At 44.0% G+C, this 24,093-nt stretch overlaps 1 long non-coding RNA gene across 1 annotated transcript; it reads right to left on the bottom strand.

The window, feature by feature from the left end:
• Window positions 1–221: 221 nt before the first annotated feature.
• Window positions 222–23,562, bottom strand: LOC115294175. Its single transcript, XR_003909755.1, has 3 exons — window positions 23,456–23,562; window positions 2,545–2,739; window positions 222–306 (listed from the first exon to the last, which is right to left on the bottom strand). It is a non-coding gene; the product is annotated as an uncharacterized LOC115294175 (long non-coding RNA).
• Between the last annotated feature and the right edge of the window lie 531 nt (window positions 23,563–24,093).

The following is a 24,093-nucleotide window of genomic DNA, read 5'->3' as shown; positions in this document are numbered from 1 at the left end:
TCACCTCTGCTCGGCCAAATCCACATTTTAGGGTTTGTATCTTACTGTACCCCACTCCTGGAACCAAATTTCTGTATCAGTTATGAATTCTCTGGTGCAAGAAACAGAAGAGCTGGTTCAAATCAGCTTAAGCAATTAAGGAATCTATTAGCTTTTATAAATTGAAGTTCAGTGATGAGGCAAACCTCAGAGTCAGCTCACCTCAGCTGGGATCTACTTGGCTGCACACTTCTCTTCACGTTGGCTTCCTCCTGAGGCTCTTTCCATCCTAGCAGCAAAATGTCTTTCCATCTTCATCCTCTGGTTCTGAGAGGAAAAGCAATTAAAACAACTTTGATGCCATGACTGCATGCCAGAGCCCCAAGATTACTGCTGATTGGACTGTTTAAATTACATGGCCATCTCTAAACCAATGGCAGTGTAATATATTTAGCTTATCCCATGGGGGGGTGTGTGGCAACAGTAGACATCTAATTGAAAACAGCGTACCATTAGGAAGGGGAAAGTTGGGGGGTGGTGGCTCCGTCGGTTAAGCATCTGACTTCAGTTCAGTTCATGATCTCACAGTCTGTTGGTTCAAGCCCCGTGTCAGGCTTTGTGCTGACAGCTCAGAGCCTGGAGCCTGCTTCAGGTTCTGTGTCCCCCCTCTCTGTCTGTCCCTCCCCCGCTTATTCTCTGTCTCTGTCTCTCAAAATAAAATAAAGACATAAAAAAATTAAAAAAAAAAAAGAAAGGGGAAAGCGGATTCTGGGTAGGCAACTGATAATAATCCTTTACCAAGCCTTTTTAAATAAATTTGTTATCAGGCCTTTACAAAAGAACTTCATGTTATCTTTTTTTAAATAAAATTGATCTGTATCTAAAATGATGTCTTTCTGTAGAATCTAAGGCTTTGTGAGAATGAGGACCTTATCTGTCTTGTTCATTTCACTTAAAATACAATGCCTGGCATTCAATAAATATTTGCTTAATAAATGAATGAATGCATTGTGTTTATCCTGTATCTCTGAGACCTTCCAGCATAATGTCCCAAACCCCTAGGGCGTGAATATTTCATTTGAGATGGTTGGGCTTAAAGCTTCACAGCTGGTAAGTGGACGGCCAAAACCTGAACTCAGCCTTGCTGACTCCACATATCATGCATTTCCGACTATTCCAAGCTGCTCTCATGTGTTAAAATAAGTCCTCAGAGCTTTAGCACAGCTGTGTTCAGAATACATGTAGGAAATACATAAAATATGCTGACAGTTAGTGTCCAAATAACAATTTGGAAGATTAATGGGACTCTAAAACTCACGTGAATTGATATTTGCTTTTCTGATCTGGAGCTATCAACATGCTCCAAGTGAAAATCATATCCTGCCTAATAATATATAAAGAATAGGATTGATCTGTTGCTAGTCTATTTTCTCACTTTGTCATGGCAACAATAGAAGGCACATTATAATTTTTCTTATTGCTTACAGCTTCTGTTGAAGGTAAAATGTTTTTATCTGATAGTGTTAGCAGAGAAGATTGATCAACAGAGTAATAACATTAACTGATTATCTACCACGAGTTAGGTACTTCACTCATTCATGTACATATTTTAATTTTTATCCATTTATTGAATATCTTCCATGTGGCAGGCACTGTGCTAAGGGAAAAGGAAACAACATTTAGCCCAGGCTAGGAAGATATTACAGTGCATTGATTAAGGTAACAAACTCTGGAGTCAGAAAGATCTGAGTTCACACCCTGGCTTTCCTGTAGCCCGTGAGATCCTGGGCACACACAGTTAACTTATCTTTGTCTTATTTGCTTCATTGCACGAAATTGTTCTTTAACTTATATATAGTTGTTTTGTGAGTCTTAAGTGAGATAAATTAAATGTCATGCTTGCCATGTCTGACAAATTGGAGTTGCTCAATTAAATGTTATTTTTATTACTAGATGGTCCCTATCCTCAAGCCACTTACAATGAGTGCAGAAAACAAACACAAGTCTTCACACTTAATTTCTCCCAAAATGTTGTAAATGTTATTTTTCATTTATGAGCAAGGAAACTAAAATTTTCAAGAGTTTGTTCAAGGCCTCCATTAATGAGCAAATGAGGCAGAATTCAAAATTCAAAGATATCTAAGTCCAAAGCCATGTTATCTTCAATTATCTGAATGAGGAATTGAGACAGTGGCTCTAGTCTCGACGTTTGTGGTTCTCAACTCTGGAGAGAGTCTATAAAGCACCAATTGCCAGACCCCCTGTTCCAATTCAATTAAATCAGAATATCAGAATCAAGGCTGACTAGGCATCAAGTTTTTTCAAAAATCTCTTCAGGAGATTCTAACTGACAGCCACAGTTGAGAACCACTCAATTCTCTGAAGACTCTTCCAGCTTTAACAGTCTGATCCTTTTATATATGGTGGCTGTTGTCAGAATGAGATCAGTGCTTGTAGATGCAGGGACATTCCAGGACTTTCCTCTACTGGGGCTCCATGTCACCACTGTGTCCTTTAGAGGAAAAGAGCTCCCTTCACCTAAGGTCACTGCCATGGGGTACCCACCTGGCATACCCAGCAGCTGCATGAGTGCTGGTGAAGGAAACTGGTGAGACTCCATCTCCCTCTTCAAGGCTGGATTGATAGATCGACAGTATCCTTCACACACAGAGGAAGGAGCAGCCTGGGAAATGTCCCAAACAGATGCAGCTGTTCTTTGTTTCTGGAGAGGATGCCAATAACATTTTGTTCCTGGGGGTTCTCAAGAATGAAAAGTGTGCATAGCTATAAAAACAAATAAGCCCATAGGGATCATTATCATACTAACCTAAATGTCATATAGACACATATTTAAGTTAATTAAGTCATACCAATATTTTTACCTATTCTACCAGACTTTATATTGAGACATTCAATAAAGGGAAGAACAGTTCATCAACCATTGGATGCCCTCTGGGATATGTCTAGTCACTTAGAGTCAAAGTTTCTGCAGCTCCCGAAACTGGGGTCATTTTAGCAACTCATCCCAGAGTGTGGTCCACATAAATCTAACCTGTCCACTCTCTGATTTGCTTCTCATAGCAATTCTGTGACATACATGGTCAAGCATCACTATCCTTATTTTACAGAGTCAGGAACGGAGGCTTAAAAAGGTTAAGTGATTTGCTCAATGACTAGAAAACGCATATCCTACATTCAAGCATGCCTCTCTGGTTTCTAAATTCTTAAGGTGACATTCAGCCAAGCCAAGAGGAAATTCTACTACTCAGGTACTCCACAGATTAGAAATCAACCAAATGAAAGCAGAGACATTCTAGTAAAGAGAAAGGTACTGGGTTCTGATTATTTGTTACCGACATGTTAAGGCTTTAACTACTGCACTCCTACTCTGGGATCCAAGAAGAATATGCATGAGGCTAGTAATAGGACCCAGATTCTGGGGGTCTTCCTCCTTCCTTGCTACCCCCATCCCAGCCTTAAGTAGCAGGCAATGCTGAGCCTTCATGTACCCAGCCTCTGGCTCAGGCCCACTGCTCCAAAAACATTCAGTTAAAGGATGAATAAAAAAATTACCATCCATGAGAGATAGTTGAGAAAATGCAATCATAGCTAGGGATGGACTGGCACTATCCAATAGAAATATCAACACATGCATAATTTTAAAATTTCTAGTAGCCATATTAAAAAGGGCAAAAAGAAGCAGGTGAAATGAACCTTAGTAATATATTTTATTGAGCCCAATATATACAAAATATTTCAAATAAGCATATATAATTCAAATTATTCAAACTGTATTTGGATATTATTCAAAAAATTCAAATTCTTTCAAAAATGTTCAGATTATGTAATCTACATAAAAATTGGTCATGAGATATCCCACCTATTTTTTGTTTGTTTTTGGTCCTAAGTCTTCAAATGCTGGGGTGCACTTGACACCTGTAGCACATTACAACTCAGACTAGCCACACTTCATGTGTGTAATAGGAGATTCATGTGGCCACTGTATTGGACAGTGCAGTCCTAGACCACTTCGACATAAATACGAGGCTAGTGTACTCACTTTATTTTTTTTATTGCTTTCTGCAATCAGTTTCCTGATTGCTTTCTCGTTACTTGGGGTTTGATTTCCAGGGTTTAGCATGAAGGGCAGGGTTTCGGTTGGGAAGGCAGCAGAGTTTTTACTGATTACTACCAGGACCTTTTCTTTCTTATGTCACTTTTGTTGGTTTTTGCTGGAGACGTCTCCCTGAAGAGAATACTATCCTCTGGCTGACCTCTGACCTCTCAAGATCCCCTTAGCTCCCATAGGACAGCTGACCCATCAGTCTCTGCCTGGTCGTCTAGTCCCTGTGGGCAGACCCTTTGGGTGGGTTCCTTTCAAGGCAACCAGAGCCTGGCTTTCATCTGAGGTGTCCTCCCTGACCCACAGAGGACACGGTGACACCCACCCCTGCCTGCAAGTGTTAGAAGTGTTATTTGCTGTCCCTTTGGCCTCTCTCTTCACTCTAGCATTGAGGACAATTCTATCAATCTTTCCCCTTCAGACTTTGCAGGCTCTGTGCCCTGCCAACTCTAGACAACACTTGTCAAACTTCCCTGAGAGTTCTTTCTGAATCCATGGCCATCTTGGGTTTCTGTAGTTATATAAGCAACTAGTTTGCAAGAGAGTAGTCAACACCCCCATATCTTCAACCCTTTTCCAGCTCCTATCACACATTTGATTTGAGTAGGAAGAGGGGTGGAAATATTCCACAGATGGGAATCCTCTCTCACTAACCTTACAGCATTGCTATTGGCTTTTTTATGTGCAGATGGGAGTGGGTGATATACTGTGGGTGGCAAAACTCATTCCAACTTCCTAGCAAATCTTGCTGATGGTCTAGCACCCACGGTCCTCAGCTTTGGAGCCTGAGTCAATAGGACCATCTTCATTCATATTGTGCTACAGAAGCAAGAGAGCTGGCCGCCTCTCTGGGCTGCCTTAAATGCAGTCCTGCTCAGTCACACTGCTTTTGAAAAGGAGAACATTGTAATTTAAGTAAGTAATCAATTAAATTTGAGCAATCAAATTTTCCAACATTCAGTTTTAATATTCATAAGCTTAAGCTTTGTTTGTCTTTTCCAACATTCAGTTTTAATATTCATAAGCTTAAGCTTTGTTTGTCTTTTCTGACCATAGGACAATTCCTAAAATTTCTTGGAAGGTGTGGGAAATGTTTGTTTTTCTTTTAGGCATATGGAATAATAAGTCAGGTATAATACAGAAAAACGATTCAAGGACCCTTAGTTCCACCAACCATGTAACAATAGAGGCATCTTAACAAAAGGGGCATCAAAATAGCCTTTGAAAGTAGTGTTTCTCTCTTTCACTAGTGCCTAGCCTCAGAAGAAACTTGGAATCAGTTGACTTCCCAGACTAAATAATTCCTATTTACATCCCTAGGGAGACAGAGGGAGAGAAATATCAAGAGAATATATTTTTTTAAGTTAAGTATTTATTTTGAGTGAGCAGGGGAGAAGCAGAGAGAGAGAGAAGAGGGAAAGAGAGAGAATCCCAAGCAGGCTCTACACCTTCAGTGCAGAGCCTGATGCAGGCCTTGAACCCACAAACTGCAAGATCATGACCTGAGCCCAAACCAAGAGTCAGATGCTTAACCAATTGAGCCACTCAGGTAGCTTTTTAAATGCTTAGTAAAACTTTAAATTCAAAGAAATACAAATCTTTCTGAGCATACATATGAAATCTCTTCTATTTGAACAGGTTAATGTAAAAGTTATTCTTTCCATGTCATTTTTATTCCTTCTTATAGAGAATCTGTGTGAATCATTGTGGCCGTAAAACTATATGACTGAACACTGATAATTACATGACTTTAACTGGAAGAGAACAATGTTTCAGTTTTCCATCTCTTGATGGAGCTGTCTTACTCAGCCATAGATTTTTCTGTCAGCGTGCAGCCAAGAGCTGGGCTTTGCTGGTCAGAGGGTCTGACTGTCTTTGTGGAAGATTCAGGAATGGCAGCCAACAAGACTCAGAGGGGCAGCTTCTGCAGCTTTCCTGGGATTCTTGTTCAAGCTGGGCTTTTGCCCGGCCAATGGGCAGTAGCCCTGTCCCAGAGCTGGTGGCACCCGGCCTCCCATACCCCCATGGGCTCTTGTCCGATCTGTCTGCCCTGACCTTGGATGGCAGCAGAATGCCCAGGCACAGAGCGACAAACCTCCTCCACTTTCCACCCTGACATGACATCAGCCAGTACAAGAAGTGCACAAAGTACACGAGATTGGTTTAATCACTGATTTCGCCTTTTCCCTCAAAATAAAAATAATGTGCTTTCAAATTATGACCTGTACCCTAAGTAATACTGAACACAGTATCTATGGAGCAGCAGAACTAGCAATGGCACCCAGCTCAGTACCTTCCTTCCAAGTGCCTCCCAGGCATCAGCTCACTGGGACCTGACACTGATGTGGGGGGTGAGGCGGAGGCTGTGCTAATATTATGACCTCTCTTCAAAGCCATGGAAAGAGGTCATTGCACTGGATGAAACTTGCCTCGAGTCACTAAGCTAGGTACTTTCCAGGCAAAACTGAAAGCCTGATTTCCTTACCCTCCTGGTCCCTCTGCAGTAAGTGAGAAGAACGCTGTATGACATTTTTTTTAATGCTTCTTTTTGAGAGAGAGAGAGAGAGAGAGAGAGTGCGAGCAGGGGAGGGGCAGAGAGGGAGACACAGAATCTGAAGTAGGTTCCAGGCTCTGAGCTGTCAGCACGGAGCTCACTGAGGGGCTGAAACTCATGAACCGCGAGATCATGACCTGAGCCAAAGACAGACACTCAACTGACTGAGCCATCCAGGCGCCCCTGCATGATGTTTTTTAAAGAACAGTGTTTTTGTTTGGGGTTATTTTTTTTCTGATTACAGAAGTAATGTGTATTCTTGCGGGGGGGGAAGGAAAAATACAAAGCACTAGGAAAAACAGAAAAATTGCCCATATTCCCAGACAGGATGAGTGCTATTAACATTTGGACCTATAATCTTGCATGGAGATTCTTCTTTACAAATGGCTTCATCCTGTGCACACTGTCGTTAAATAGTTCCTTTCATGTTCTTCCCAATTATAAAGGTAACACATGCTTATTACAGGAAAATCAGAAAACGTGGATGGTCACAAAAAACATCAAAACCATCTCGTAAGCCACCCACCAAGAGGCACCCATTAAGAAGCGGTTCCACTGACTCTGACATTCAGAAAGCCCGTAAAGTTGCAACACGTCTCTAAGGCGAGGGTACTGGTGTTTTAGGAAGAGGGAGGAGCCGCGACTCTGCCGTTTAGCACAGAAGCTGATCTGTCTGGAATGAATGTCCCTTTATTCCTGCATCCTTATCATACAGGTAGGCGAGCGCTTCCAGTTAGCGTCCCAAGAAGGTTTTGGAGTCAATGATACAACGTTCGTTGGGAGTTTTGAATGTTCTGAAAGGAACCTACCATCTCCAGACCATGAACCACACTCATTCAGATTAAGTTTCTCCTTGCCAGGCCAGACCACACGGAACTGGGGCCACATGAAAACAGCAGAAGGTGGTTTGGCCGGAGATACACACTGAGCTTCGTCGAGGCCAGGAAACGGAAGGGGCTGACAAAGCGGAGAATGTGAAAGCCCATCGCTCCTCTACAGCCCAAAGCACCCACGCCACACCCATGCACAGGTGCTGACAGTTCTGTGAGGGACTCTGGGACTTGCATACCGGTTTTTCTTTGAAAGAATAATTTTTTTTGCTATATCTCTAATTGCCTTGAAAATGACAGTCTGCATGTAGAATGCTCCACCATCTAACCTAATAACTATCTTAATTGTATAGCTGTACCTACATAAATTGAATAGACAGGATGTCTGAATCAGCCAAATGGTAGCACCATGATGAAAGTATAGGGATGCTATAGAGCGTTAAGTCTCAGTGGTAACTCACAAGGTGATTTTGGGTCATGGCTGCAAAGAGGATTCTAGAAGAAAGCACTGATGTCTGTGTGACCTAGCTCAAACAGAACAAACTACCCACACAAATGAAAACATGAAGCGCACCCCAATGTATCCAGTGCACTGTCCTCTCCTGTACCCTCGCACCACGTGCCTCCCAAGGCCGGCTCCTCCTTCCCAAAGTCCCACTCATTTATGGCAAATGATACCACCACTGCCGTCTGCACAGAGCCCCTAAGCCAAATCCCCCAGCATTTTTCTTGACACCACCCTCCTTCTCATTCCCCGTGCCCGATGAATGACTGAGCCCTGGGATTCTATTTTCTAACTAAGTCTCAAATCCTCACTTTCTTCCACCCCCTACTTTTGCCAGCATTGCCCAAGCTCCACTCACCTCTCACGTGGTCCACTGCCAGCCACTCCTCGGTGGTTTCCGTTTCCATTCTTGCCATCCCCCGGCCAGCGTGACCCTTCGGAAACACAGAGCTGACAGCATTTCTCTCCTACTGAAAACCCTCCAATGATTTCCCATAATTCTTTGAACTGAAGAGTCATCTCCATATAGTAAAAATCACTCTTTTGAGTGCATGATTTTGACAAACACACCTAGTGATGTTAACACCATGGCATTCAAAATATAGAACAGATCTTTTCTTGTGAATAAGAAAAAGCTGTTGTAAATACTCAGATTCAAGGGCACCTGGGTGGCTTCAGTCGGTTAAGCAACTTCAGCTCTGATCATGATCTCAGGGTTTGTGGGTTTGAGACCTGCACTGGGCTTTGTGCTGACAGCTCGGATCCTGGAGCCTGCTTTGGATTCTGTGTCTCCCTTTCTATCTGCCCCTTCCCCACTCATACTCTGTCTCTGTCTCTCTCTCAAAAATAAATAAACATTAAAAAAAATTTTTTTAACTCAGTTTTGTGTGTGTGTGAAAGTAGGTATTCATTCTATCTGGGTAAGTACCTGGGAGTGGCATTTCCGGGTTGTATGACAAATGGGTATTTAACTTTATAAGTAACTGCCAAACTGTGTTCCAAACAGGCTGTACCATTTTGCATCTCTATGTTGTAGAATCAGGACTGAACTCCGAATTAGGTTTTTCAGGGTCCTCTTCCTCTGCCTCCTGCCTGTCCCAGGAGCCAACAACTGGTTTTCATTTGATCCACAGACTGATTTCAAACACCTGGGAAACATCATCTTAAAAAAATAAAAATTTCTGGCTTATCTTGAGAACTCTGAAGATTTGACAATGCTTAGTCTGAAATCTCCACGGAAAAGCCCGCTGAGCCGAGTAGTGATAGACTGTCCTGTAGATGGCATGCATTCTCTCCAGGTTGCCACAGCCCTTGGCATGCTGGTGCCGTGTACCTGGGCTTCCCTAGCTTAGGTTACTCATCTAAAGGCATCAGGTCTAACGCCCCATAGCCAATGCTTCGGGGCCGCGGTGCAGGGAGCTCTTAGGCCAGGGTGGGTCCCCTTGTGTGTTCTGTTTCTCTTTCTAGCACATTTAGGTGGGTGACCTCCAAGTGGGTTGACCGTCCAGAGTAGCCTAACCCTTAGGAAGTCCAGAAGCAAAGGCGATGCCCCAGAGAGTTCTGTGATCCTGAGAGAGAGGTGGGGAAGCAACCGTGAAGGGGGCGCCCCCCCTCCAAGCCTGCTCAGGGCACAGGCACTTACCTGTGTCTTAAAAAGTCTGTGTGGTTTGCAATGCCAGCTGGAAGTGGCCCTGCTGTTCCCTTGATGATTTAATCGAGCCTGGAGTGTGGACTCCCATTCTACTGAACAATCGATGCGTCTCAGGCAGCACTGATCTGGGTTACAGCCTGGCCTGAAGAAATTTTCCATGCCAGCTTATGTAATCCAGGCTCTACCGCAAAGCCTGGCACACGGTCACTGAATAAATCCTCGTTGAAGATGAATGAACTTCGTGCAAGCTACTTCTCCTTTGGCTTCATCTGTAAAGTGAGTGGTTTTCACTTAGCTAACGCTGAAGACTTCCCAGGGCTCCGGAACTCTGAAGTTCTATGGATGTCTAAGTAGTTTCAAGCAAAGTAGAGGTTGGCAATAAATACCAGGGGTCTCCTCCATTTCCTGATCATAGTAAAACAGATTTTTAATGATGGCAGAAAAAGAATCAGGAAGGCTCCAATTTTCCAGGGCCGAGCTGAAATAACGTAATGAGTCATAGCTGAGTTTCTCGGCATTGGTGTCAGGGCGCATAGATCAGAAGTTTACATTTTGCATATGAGTGGAGTTTATTTGCCAAAAATGAATTCATCAGAATTTGCCTCCAGGACTCAAGACACGTGGCTGTAATGGGTGTGATACACAGGTGAGGCTTGTGCAGGCCGGTCTGGTGACACGGGCTGCCCAGCTGGTATGGTTTAAAGAGCATGCGCAGGCTCCTTACCCAAGAACTTTCTTCTGTTAGCCTGCCTCCGGGTCTAAAATTCCCACTAGTAGTCTCACCTTTGAGTGAAGGCCTTGAAAGACGGTGTCCAGATGCTCCAACATGTGGAGAGAGGTGTTAACCGAAAACATTTGCATGTGTTCCCATGTTCAGAGAATTAATTTTCTCAATCAACAGTGATGATATTTGCAACCTATTATTGAGCACTAATCCTGCACCAAGCACTTTACACACTGCTGAGTGTGTTTTATTTCACGTCACGCACTCAGGTGCCAACATGACTGGTACGGTATCTATGTTTGTTTACAGGAGTCAATGTAGGCTTGGCAAGAGCCAGAGGTCACACAACCCTAAGTGGAATCAAACCCAGATCTGCCAGTTCTAGATTTCCTCTTTTATTTTTTTATGCCATGACCTATATGCATTGAAGTGCACAATCTTAACGTTTATTTATTTTTGAGAGAGACAGACACGCAGAATATGAGCGGGGGAGAGGAAGAGAGAGGGAGACACAGAATTTGAAGTGGGCTCCAGGCTCCAAGCTGTCAGGACAGAGCCCGACGTGCGGCTCGAACTCACAAACTGTGAGATCATGACCTGAGCTGAAGTCAGCCACTTCACTGCCTGAGCCACCCAGGTGCCCTGTGAAGTACACAATCTTAAATGTACAGCTCAGTGACTGTTTCCCTATGCACGCCTTCACTCAACTACCACTCAGACCAAAATAGAGATCATTTCCCTTCATGTACCCTCCCAGCTGACCTCCCAGCACCTCTCCCCTGCAAGGGGAACAGAATCCCCTAATGCTTAACCATTTGGTACTGTTAAAGGGGTCATCGCCCAGGCAAGCTCAGGGAGAAAGGAAATGGTCTAAAACAAAGAATGTTGGAGGAGGGAGGATAAGGAGGCCTCGTGGGTGGACTCCCTTGGGGAAAGACAGGGACTTGTCCTCAGGCACCACCTGCCCCTGCAACAGACCCAGCCACTGCCCAGGTAACTGGGGCAACAAGCAGCATCTCCGAAGCATGTGAGCAGAGACGGTGCGGGAGCGCAGGATGTGCACTGCAAGCAGCGCTGGTCTCTCCCACTGCCAGGAATCCCAGTCCCTAACAAGAAGCAGGATGCTGACAAATGAAAAGGAGATGTGTTTGCTGGCACACAGTTCCACGGAGTGGGAAGACAGGCCAACCCAGGGCTCCCACAGGAAGTTTCAAACCCACTTTGTAATTCTTAGTTGAGCTATCATCAACTCTTCCCAGATCCAATACTGTGTTTTTACTTTGCTGAGTTTAAATCAGACTTCTCTGATTGTCCTTCTGTCGGCCCTACGGTTTGGGACGCTAGTTGGGAATTCTACAACCTCTGCGGGCTTCTGTCCACCATCAACTGCATTTGCTTCGAGAGCTCTTTGGCGAGCTGTCGAGTGTTGACTGGCAGCTTGTATCTGATTATTCTTATCAGTTTTTCCTTAAATAGGCATCACTATATCTCCAGATCTGAGGTCCTAAAGAGCCGGTGGGTGTAGGAGACACACCTCGGAGAAACTCCATGACTTCAACTGTGGGGCAGCAGCGGACAAAGATGAGAAGCTACATATATAGTCCATATGTAGCACATATGCTGATGGGGAAAGAGAAGCATGATTTTGCAAAGGGGGTAAGGTTGCAGAAGGAGGGAGAAAGAGGAAAAGGAGAATGAAGAGCACAAGGAGAGAAAGAGAAGAAACAGAAAAGTGTGAGAGGAAGAAAGAGCGAGGGAGGTAGTGAGAAGGGAAGAGAAGAGAGAGGGAGAGAGGAAGAAAGATACAGAGAATTAGCCAAGGAAGGAGAGGAGAGATGTGGTTCAGACTTTGAGAGGACAACAGAGGACTCTGAGACAAGCAAAATGGAGTTTTGAAGGCTTAATTATCTATGTGAATTGTCAACAGCCGAACACTTGAAGAGTGCCAACCACCTACCTCCATGGGTGCCCACAGAAAACTAGACACCAAACACTGCAAACATTATCCTGCCCCATGGTGTCCATAAGTGCATTTGCACTTAGCAGACAACGTGGTAACCAAATACGTAGCTGTTGAAATAGGTTTGGCCCTTGTCGGTCATGTCCAACTTACACATCTGAGAAACTATCCCAGGTGAGAGAAACAGGAGCAAACAGAAACAGGTCGGGGCTGCCCACTCTCTACAACTTCCACGGGAGAGATGTCTTCAGCTGTCATGAGTTATGCTAAACTGGACACACTGCCTTTCAGACTAACAAGTCACGGAAACACGGACCATACGTTGAAAAAAGTTCTATCTGATCTGTTTTAAAAATTGTGTTTAAGGCTAACAGGTGGTAGCTCCTCGGGTAAACTCCTCGGAGTCTCCCAAAATGTGGTGCATCCCAACCCCTGTCCCCCAGGAGGGCTACAGAGCCAGGAACAGAGTGTTCCTGTAGGTGTTTGTCATCAAAGTTAGAGACAGCCTCAGAGGTGTGCTAAGTGGTGGGTCTGTTTGGTTAGGTTTGGGAGCGATAAAACATTTTCCTTGTTAGCACTGATTCATCAATTCAGTAACATCCCAGCCTAGTCAAAAGATACCTAGATTTCAAAACACTAAACCTCCACCAATAAAGAAATTCATTTTGAAGCATATAAAAATAGTGGCTCAAATGGATGATATTTTTCCTAACTTGATAAACATAGGCGTGTTAATGATCATGACATGAAAGTTAGAATTCTGAACCTAGCCATCTACGTTCACATCTTAGGAAACCTGTTCATAAAAGGCATCTTAGTGAACGAGAAACACTCGAGGGACACCTGGGGGGCTCCATCGGTTAAGCGACCAACTCTTGATTTCAGCTCATGTCATGATCTCATGGCTTCAAGAGTTTGAGCCCCATGTCAGGCTCTGTGCTGACTCTGCAGAGCCTGCCTGGGATTCTCTTTCTTTCTCTCTCTCTCTCTGCCCCTCCTAAGTTTGCACTCTGTCTCTATCAAAATAAATAAACTTAAATTATTTTAGAAACACGAGAAATTAGATGACTTTAGTTTTAGTACTTTGTCACCCACTAAACGGATATTATTCTTTGGGTAAGTCATATATTTATTTATTCATTAATTCCAGAAATATTTTCTTGAGCACTTAGTCTGTGCCAGAGTCTGCCAATCCCTGAGAATACAGAAAGGCCCATTCCTACCTCCTTGCACTTCCTCACAGAAAGTAAGCAAATTGTGCCTAATTGCTTCAACACCTGCTATATAATATTGGTCTTCTCACATTAGGGTATAAACCGCACAAGAGAGCTAACTGTGCTGTTTATTGTTCACTTGCCTTTCTCCAACAGCTAAGGCAATACAGGACATGTGGTATGTGCTCAGCAAATACATCAAATGAATGAGTTTATCTTAAGTTAACATTTACAAGGGCACCTGGGTGGCTCAGTGGGTTAAGCCTCTGAGTCTTGAATTTCTGCTCAGGTCACGATCCCATGGTTCATAAGTTCAAGCCCCACGTCAATGCAGAGCCTGCTTGGGATTCTTTCTCCCTCCCTTTCTCTCCCTCTCTCTGCTCCTCCCCTGCTTTCTCTCTCTCAAAATTAATAAACTTTAAAAAAGTTAACATTTACATAACTTACACCCATTATTTCATTCAATCTTCACAACTACCCTATGAAGTAACTCCTATTCTCCCCATTTTACAGTTGGGGAAACTGAGAAAAAGAGAAGCAAAGAAACTGGCCACAGGCCACATAGCATAACTGGAATTCAAACCTATAAAAATTGGTGCCAGAACCCAGGCTCTTATCCATTATGCTATACTGCCTCTGAATGGACCAATGAATAAATTAACTAATAAATGAGTGAGTGAATAAATGAATGAATGAATGAATCTAAGTAGTTCATAGACTACTGGTTTTAGGATCATTAATTATGAGGATCCTGGATAGCGCACCTAAAAATTTCCACCAAAGTTTAGTTCAGGTTCATTTAATCACTTTCCTAGATTATCAACAGGTACTCTCCACTTGTTAATTTGTTATTTACAATGTACTGTCTGATATACAGCAATGGTTTGGGTTGGTGGCCTGTGTCTTCTCCAGCACGCCCTTTATTTCTGTTACTGACACTTGAGTTGTGCCATCCCCAAGTCTGTGTGTGCCTTTTGTACTTATTAAATATTCTTTAAATGCATAGATGATGGTTACAAAAGGAAATGGAGCTGTTGCTTCTATGAAAGCTACACTAATTAGGTACTAAACATGCAAGGATGGATTTTTATCTATATGTTTGAAATATTTGAACATAGACAGTGAGAGGAGCCTGGGGGGCTCAGTTGGTTGAACATCCAACTTCGGCTCAGGTCATGATCTTATATCTGTGGATTTGAGCCCTGCATCGGGCTCTGCTCTGACAGCTCAGAGCCTGGGGCCTGCTTCGGATTCTGTGTCTCCCTCTCTCTCTCTGCCCTTCCCATGCTTGTGCTCTCTCTGTCCAAAAATAAATAAACATTAAAAAAACTTAAAAATAGATAGTGAATGCTGGAAAGCTAAGTAAAAACTCTGAAAATATTTAAGTGGTGCAAGTCACTTGCCTTTGCAAATTGCTTCCAAATAACGTGTGGAAGAGATAAGAGTAAAAGAATTGTAAAACATCTTGACAGATTTTTCACTTAGATTGCTTTGCTAGCGGCTTTAGATTCTCACAAAGACCAGGTGTCCAGGGATATTAGACAATAAGAAAATCCAACCAGTGAAACCACTCTCATTAGAAATCCCCTTAGACTGACATCACAAGGTAAGGGAACAAACATAGACTTATGTATTTTATATGTAATGTATATATTCTATATTATAAAATGTATATATTTATGTATAGTGTATTTTAAGATAAAATAAGACATTTCCAGCAAGCATGCATCATTTTCTAGAGTCTCGTATTTAACCGTTTTAGCGTATGCACATAGGTTTCAAGAAACTTCTTCAAAGTCTTATGTTTCCTCCTAAAGTTTATATAACTTTGCACCCCATTCTGTGCTAGATGTGAATACTGCTCACCAAACATGTCTAACGCTTCTGGGCACACAGCAGAACTGCACTTCCCTGATTTGCAGATGGAGGGCTCCATATGATGTTCTTTGGCTGGTGACATATATAGTGAAATGACAGGTGAGCATATCAAGATCTGGTTCATGATTTACGCATTGTCTTTTCTTCTGCTAAGACAGTATACAAAGTTCTACGGAGAGTCCGTTCCATCAGTCTGGATCCTGGGATGAGGACAATGTGGAATCAGGCCCCCACTGACCCTCGTGGACATGTTGTAGGATTGAGAAATAAGCTTGGTGTCTTCAATCACTGAGATCGTTAGTTTTTGGATACTGGAGCCTAATCTATCCTGACTAATACATATTCCATGATACATCTGCACTGCTTTAAAAATGTAAACGTATTACCCTCCGAATCTGAGGACACACTGAGCACTCCAGAGAGGCACACCACATTTACCTAGTGACCAGCATACTGCCTATCCTTTCCTCCTGAAGGAGAAGCATAGAACTGATGTCTCTAGAATCCCTCCAAATGTAACACTATGTCATGCTGTGTCTGAGGAAAGACCAGGCACCCATGAAAGTTGTGCCTATGTCGCTTAAATAAACCAAATAAAATAAAATTAATTTGATTGGAGAGCTGTTATATCTGATTGTGGAGCAATTGATTAGATTTCCATAGAGTCAATCTGATTTGGTTGTTATTGTTTCGATTGTCCTAACGAGGGAACTGGATTGCACAGGGATCCAACTGATTGTTTTGGCAATTGGCCTGCCGGCCATTGGCCAGTTAGCCAGTGCCACGGTTTCAGCCCAGGACAGAATGTAAAATTAATTCACTCGCATGCTGAATTCAAGCATTTTTCCGGCAAGCTGCTACGTGTCAACTGCTGTCATATCATGAAAAATATTTGTCAGCTGTAAATATTTAAAATGTACTATCTCCCCCTGTGTACAGGCGACACCAAGAGATCTAAACATTCTGTGATGCTATAAACTTGGACTGGGTCATGCTTCAGTTTCAAACTCCGTGCAGACCCCCACTTCCCTGAAGAGCTTCACGTCAGTGTCTCCTAGGGTCACAAATTGATCATGCCTTGCCCTTAAAAATAACTGATTCTGATTCCACTGGTTCAAAATGAAACTATGCAAATGGCGGAAAAACAGACTCCAGCTCCCTCAGACCCGCGACTTGTCTGCCGTCTTCATGACCGTGTGCACTCACACAGCGCCCGGGCTTGCTGCAAGGACAAGTGAGTGAATAAGTGAATGAGCACTTAGCTAATGATGGAGAAGGACTAATACTCCTTTATTTCAATTGTTTTCCAGAAGTGAACGGACTATTTTTCTGAACACACGAAGCAAGAGAGCTGCACGGTTAAGTGCTTTGGGTTTGGAGTTGCTCGCGTCTGAATTTGATTTCTCATCTGCTCACTGTGGCAGATCGCATTTCCCAAAGATAAGCACAATGATCCCTCTCATGCCACACACTCGCTCGCAGGATGAACCTGCCTCTCCCCTGTCATGAGGCAGTCCGTTCTTCCACTGTACTGAATCTAGGTGAACTCTGAGCAATACAATTAGCAGAAGCTTCGATGCGCCAATTACAGACCCGTCATCCTTAACTGACCTGGCAGTTTCTGCTTCCTGTCTCTTGAAAGCCAGCCACCGGCTAAAAAAAGCAGAATCCTCTGAAATTCTGGTTGGATTTCTCCTCGGATGATGCAAACACAGAGAAATGGTACATTTTGAGAGAAAATAGGACGCGCTGGATTTGCTTTACCTTTGGGACTCACAATTTTAGTAGGGACTTGGCTATACAGGTTTGCAACTCAAAAGAGACATATGCATTGGAAACGTAAATTTGAAAATTAAGAGCAAATAGATGGTACCTGGAAACATGGATAGTTAGTAAGATAGTAGATGAGATTATTTAAAAATTTTTTCTAATGTTTTATTTATTTTTGAAAGAGAGAGACAGAGTGAGCAGGGGAGGGTCAGAGAAAGAGAGAGGGAGATACAGAATCCAAAGCAGGCTCCAGGCTCTGAGCTAGCTGTCAGCATAGAGCCTGATTCGGGGCTCAAACTCATGAACCGTGAGATCATGACCTGAACCAAAGCTGGTCACTCAACCAACTGAGCCACTCAGGTGCCCCGAGATTATTTTAAAAATAGAAAGCATTGGGGCGCCTGAGTGGTTCAGTCAGTCAGCCATCCGACGTCAGCTCAGGTCATGATCTCACAGCTCGTGAGTTCAAGCCCTGTGTCAGGCTCTATCCTGACAGCTCAGAGCCTAGAGCCTGCTTCAGATTCTGTGTCTCCCTCTCTCTCTGCCCCTCTCCCACTCACAGTCTGTCTCTTTCTGTCAAAAATAAATAAATGTTAAAAAATTTAATTAAAAAAATAAAGGGCATATTGGCTAAGAGAAGACAGTGGGCCTGAGTCATAAATATGAGGAAACTTAAGGAAAGGGCAGAGGGAAAAAAATGTAAAAGAAATTGAGAACATAAGGTCCAGGAAGGTAGTGGAAATGCAGGAGAATCCAAGATCGCAGAAGCAAAGCAAAAGGACTTGGAGAGAGAGGTGCAGTCAACCATGTCAAATGCTGCTGAGGTGTGAAGAGAGCTGAGCACAGGGCCGTGTGGCAGGATTCAAAAGCTAAAGTCTCCGTTTTCCACGAGCTCTGGCATCTGGGGTTTTAGATCTGAAGGTGGTTTCAATAATTAGATGCATTTCCTTGAGATTTGGAAAGTGAAACTGAGCGATCTTTCTGGAGCTTTTGGCTGTTTTCATGCCCTATGGTGATACTTTATGAAAGCTGTAACTCAGGGCTGCTTCTAGAGAACACACTCGCCAATAATGTGCTGACCACCAAGACCATCAAAAGCCAAGTCCATGGGCGCCTGGGTGGCTCAGTTGTTGAGCATCTGATGCTTGGCTTCAGCTCAGGTCATGATCCCAGGTCATGGGATCAAGCCCCATGTCAGGCTCTGCACTGGCGTGAAGCCTGCTTAGGATTCTCTCTCCCTTTGCCCCATCCCTACTTACTCTCTCTCTCTCTCTAAAAATGATTTTAAAAAAAAAGACACAATAGATGTAATGTATCAACTGAGAGTCCACAGAGTGCCACTCCATCAGGCCTTCAGATCTGGACACGCCACGTAAAGAGAGTCTGGAGGAGTGCCACCTGCCTTAAATTCAAGGAACAAGGCCCAGTTACATCATAAAACGTGTTAGTTTGCATTCACCCACTGTGGCTGCAAGGAGAGCTGAATACGGAAAATCAAGCTAGGGAGGAGGAATGTTTGAAGGGTAGGCATGCAGGAACCCAGCTCCAACTCTTACAACAGGGCTTTGGGGCTACGGAGATGCGAAAGCAACAGACGGACTTATGTGAGAACGACAAAGGGACTCAGGCTGGTTTCTCCTGTACGTCGACAACCTCGCACAGCTGAGACGGTATCAAGTTCAGCAGACAGCAGTTGGCACCTGGGGCTGAAGGATTATGTTTGGAGCTTATGTTCTGATAAGATCAGAAGACTTGTCAGCTGCTGTAATTGGTGACAATTTTAGAAAGAAGCCTAGGATGTACAAAGCTTTTCCCACTTAATACCTCTCTTCCACAGCTTTCTTCTGAGAGAGATGGGAAAAGGAATCCCTCTCATTGCTCCTTGGGCTAAATTTTGGCAAAGCAAGGTTGAAGAATTTCCTAAGGTCATAAGCAGAAGCAATCCTAACACTCATAAGTTGCTAAATAATTTCGAGGAGACATCCCAAATACGTAGTTGTTTACAGTTTTTAAAGAACCCTGTTTCATTTCATTCTTGTCACATCCCTGTAAGGAAAATAAGGTAGGTGTTCATACATGTTTCCATTTCACAGATGAAGAAACTGAGATCCTAGGGAGTTTGACTTAACCAGTTCCTATCATTTAAAGCAGCAGAGCAGTAGAATGTTGGTTTCATCTTTCTGGGTCTTTTGGTGAATGCTGTAAGTCCAGCTTGATTTGCAAAAGTAGGGGCTTGCACAGTTACTGAGCCTATAAAGTTCATGAAAAGTCACCAAGAAATACATTCCGGGATAGCCTGGGACTTCAAGGTCAAGAGAAATATTCTGCACTATTCTAACCAAGCTATGTAAGTAACAGCTATGTTGATATGAGAAAATGAGAATATGCAAAGGTAGTCCTGTAGTTAAAGGCTCAGCGTTGATTGGCACCAAATGCCTAGAACTGCCTCCAGTTTGCCCAGTCTGCTGTGAGGATGCCTGGAGGCCCGAAAGGGCTGCAAGTATTCGTAGGAAAATTACCAATCCTCTTATGTCTTTCTGCTCCATGGGTCCATTCTCACCTCCTCCCTTGAAACTGAACTATAATGCAGCACAGGGGCACCTGGGGGCTCAGTCTACTAAGCATCCAACTGCAGCTCAGGCCACAATCTCCTAGTCGGTGGGTTTGAGCCCTGCGTCAGGCTCTGTGCTGACAGCTCAGAGCCTGCAGCCTGCTTCAGATACCATTTCTCTCTCTCTCTTTGCCCCTCCCCTGCTCACACTGTCTCTCTCTCAAACATAAACAACAAAAATGTTATGCAGCAAATCTACGAAGTACATGCCATCATTTTCCACAACTTTTCCTTTCACCTCTACCAGAGATCAGAGTTTTGGCATCTTTATCATGTCGTTAATTTTAAGTTCTGTTCTGAACACGGAGTAAGGAGGTCTTCAAGGCTACGGGTGGCTGACAGTGTTTAGACAAGTCCAATTAAGTTTCTAATGTTTAGAGAATCTTGGGAAGATAAATCACTGAGACTCTCATTATGAAAACTGCCATTTGGCAATGGCGAGGTTTCTCCTGGGAAAGCCATGAAGGTTTCTGTCAGGAGGACGGGCCGGCCAGCTGAGTGCACCGTGCCTGGAGTAGCATTCCTCGCGGGGAGTGAACTGAACGAAGCAGCCAGTTCAACTCTGTTTATGCGTGTCACTGCTCTCCCTATCCTTGCACCCTTTTCCAGCTTTTTTCTTGGCAAAGCTGTGAACTGAAGAGACTTCCTTCACTCAAGTTCATCAGACAGGCTGGTGGTGAGGAAGCGGTGCCCAAAGGCCACTGGCAATGCTTTGCTCCAACACACCTGAATCCTGGTGACTTCTGAGATCCCCGTTCTGCCTTTAAAGGGCCTGTCTTCTCCCAGGACGCCCTTTACCCCGGGCAGAGCCCTAATATCAGCAAAAATGGAAGGAGTTTTCTAGTGCTTCCAGAAGTTTCACCTGGACCAGTAGCCACCCTCCCATGTGGCTGGTGCCTGTTCCCTCTCTACACCCCAAGGGCGTCTGTGAGTGATGCTTGCGAAGATCTCAGAAGTCACTAGGAAGATCAAAGAGATGTGGACGCAAACTAATTATTAGAGGGCATCATGAGATTTTTGTTATAGTTTTGTTAAGTTTGTTGATGCCATGGTGGTTATGTAAATGTTTTTAAACGCTCATAAACAGGGGATACACCCTGAAACATTACAGAAGAAATGAAATAATGCCTCAATTTGCTTTCCAAATACTTTAGAAAAAAACGGTCATGATGGAGGCAGAAACCACACCATTTATCATAACAGGGAATTGAACATGAAGAGTTATGAACCAGGTCGCTGACAGGCAAATAGGATCAAAGGGATCATGGAAGTATGGAAGTAGCAAGTTCAGGAGGGAGTTTCTGCCCTAGGGTCGGGAGACAAGGGGAGGGCTGGAATTGTCAAGACCTAGAGGCTTGGAGGAAGCTCCCCACTCAGCTGGACACAGAACTCTGAGGAACCCTCCGGGAGGGGCCCTGGAGACCGCGGACCAGGCTCGAGAGAGTGTGCTCTGGCCTCCTGGGGCTGGTGCCTTTGAGGAGGGTGAAGCTGGTTGTGTGTTGGAAACATGAGAGCTAGATACCACTGACCGCCTGGGAAGGGACTGTCGCGGGGGTGGGGTGGGGTTGGGCACAACTGCAGGATGGTCCTAGCAGGAAGTGAACAGGAAGAGGCAAGTCCCCTCCTCCTCCTCCTCCAGCTCAGTCTCCCTGTGGCACCTGCCATTGGCACAGCCCAGCAGTCGGCGCACAGCCCTGGAATGAGGTTGGAAGAGCCCCAGTCCCCAGTGTCTCAAAGAGAACACACCAGGGGGGGTGGAGGTGAGATAACAGCTCCACAACCAGTTCGAGGTGGGGACACGACGCGAGACGGGCAAGTCGAGGCTAATGGTTGAAACTGGGTGATGCATACATGAGGGGCGATCTGCTACCCTACTTTTGCAGATGTTTAAGAATTTTCTGTAACATAGAGTTAGGATAAAAAGGAGCTTGCCTGAAAAAGAAATCTTCTTTTAAACCTTTGCTGTCATTATTATTAATATATCAAAAATAACAAGATGATATTAATGGAAATCTGCAGCACCTGAGTGGCTAAGTTGGTTAGGTGTCTGACCCTCGACTTTTGGCTCAGGTCATGATCTCATGGTTGGAGGAATTGAGCCCCATGTCAGGCTCTGTCCTGACAGCACGGAGCCTGCTTAAGATTCTCTTTCTCCCTCTCTCACTGCCTCTCCCCTGCTTTCACATGCTCTCTCAAAGTAAATAAACATTAAAAAATTATAAACGAAATTTTTAAAACTGCAAGGGTCTATCTACAATACTGCTATTCAAAAAAAACCCCAAACTTGCTTTTTAAAAATATTTAATGGCATTTTAAAGATTTTCTTTATTAAGGATCTCAGATCTTGGTGGGGGAACTGACCCATGCAGTTCCCATCCCTCCCTGACCCTCACTATAGCCTCGTTTTTACTTTAGGACAGAGTTCTTAGCCTCTACCTCCATTTAAAGATACGACCTAGCTCATTGTCAGGCTGCTGAATGACACATAGAAGTATGTTCCCCTTACCTTTTCTCCATGCATCTTTCTTCCATTCCTCTCATCATTACTACTCTCTTATTAAAAAAAAAAGTTTATTTTTTTTTTGAGAGAGAGAGAGAAAAAAAGTCCAGGTGGGGGAAGGGCAGAGAGAAAGAAGGACAGAGGATCCGAGGGAGGCTCTGTGCTGACGGCAGAGAGCCCAGTGCAGGACTCAAACTCAGGGACCATGAGACCATGATCTGAGCCAAAGTTGGATGCTTCACCAACTGAGCCACCCGTGCGCCCTATTACTACTCTCTTCTTAAACCCCCTCCAGTTAGTCCATGGACACAGCGTAATCTACAAGCTTCAGTGGAATCTCAAAGAATGGTTGTTACTGGAAATGACCCGTTAGCCCAAATGATGCTCTCTGGGTCTTCCATGGCAAGACGGGATGTTTCCCTCTTCTTTCCAAGCTACAGGCTACTTCTTAGACCCAACATGGAAATGGTCATAAAATGGGTTGGGTGGCAACTGGTAGAATATGAATGGTAATTCCTAGAAGGGGCTTCCCTTGTGATCCCTCAGAAGCTTGGAGAAATAGATGCATTGATCCTGGGAGGCACACAGCAGCCCCTACATCCCACTACACAGATGGTCCATATGGTTGTGATACTTGCTTTTCAATGTAGAAGATGCTCTGGAGATCTGTCCTTTTTAGTAGTTAGATTGATCTTATTCTTTTTAACAGCTACATAATAACCAAAGACCACTGTCTTATGTTGGTGGACATTCAACTTGTTTCTAGCTCTTTACTGTTAGAGACAATACCACAGATAAATGGGTTTCTAGCTTCTGTTAATGACTGAATAAATCCTTACCAGAGGATGCTCTTTCCCCTCTGGAAGCAATGATAAAGCCTGGATAAAATTCAAAGGCGAGAAGCACCTGGGTGACGCAGTTAGTTGAGCATCTGACTCTTGATTTCAGCTCAGGTCATGATCCCAGGACTGTGGGGATTGAGCCCCATGTCAGGCTCTGCACTGACGGTGTGGAGGCTACTTGGGATTCTCTCTCCCCTCTCTCTCTCCCTGCCCCTCTCCTGCTTGCATGCTCTCTCTTTATCTCTCTCTCTCTCTCAATAAATAAATAAATAAATAAACATGTTTTTAAAAAAAGAAAATTCAAAGGCAAGTACCTGAAGTCACTGGAGAATGAACAGAAGCAGACTCTTGTTGGGAATAAATGCTTGGAGGAGAGGAGTTCTATGAGACAGATTCCCGGTTCTGCTGCTTTCAGTCTGGGATTAATGTGGTCCACTTGGCATTTGGCAGCCTACTGGTGAGGGCACTGATGGAAAAGCCTGCAATCTTTCCAGTTAGCAGGATCAGGAAAGTAAAGCTGGAGAATGGTTACTCAAGTTAATGGAGGAATCCTGGAAGGGAAGAGGAAGGAGACAGACAAAGGATCCCTAAGTTAGGTCTACCCACATCTCGGGCTGACCCCTGAAGCTCGCCTTCAAGGAGCAAAACAAAGCAGCCCAGCCGAAGCAGAGGACTCCATCCAAGAGCAGAGCTGCTGCCTAAAGAGTTTGCAGTTCAGGCCTAGCCAAGAGAAACGTGTCTGCTAACACAAAGCACACAACACACATTACAGAAAAACACACCCGAATCTTCACCACTTCACATTCATAATGTACATGACACATTCCAAAATAACCTGACACAGGAAGAATCACGAAAATGTAGCACATTCTTGAGAGAAAAGAAAATGAACCACATCTGACCCCGAGTGAAACAGATGTTGAAACTAACAGATAACTTTATCCTTGATGAA

Source organism: Suricata suricatta, chromosome 6 (genome assembly GCF_006229205.1).
Source record: "Suricata suricatta isolate VVHF042 chromosome 6, meerkat_22Aug2017_6uvM2_HiC, whole genome shotgun sequence".
NCBI classification, from domain to species: domain Eukaryota; kingdom Metazoa; phylum Chordata; class Mammalia; order Carnivora; family Herpestidae; genus Suricata; species Suricata suricatta.
This window is presented reverse-complemented; position numbering and strand designations above follow the sequence as displayed.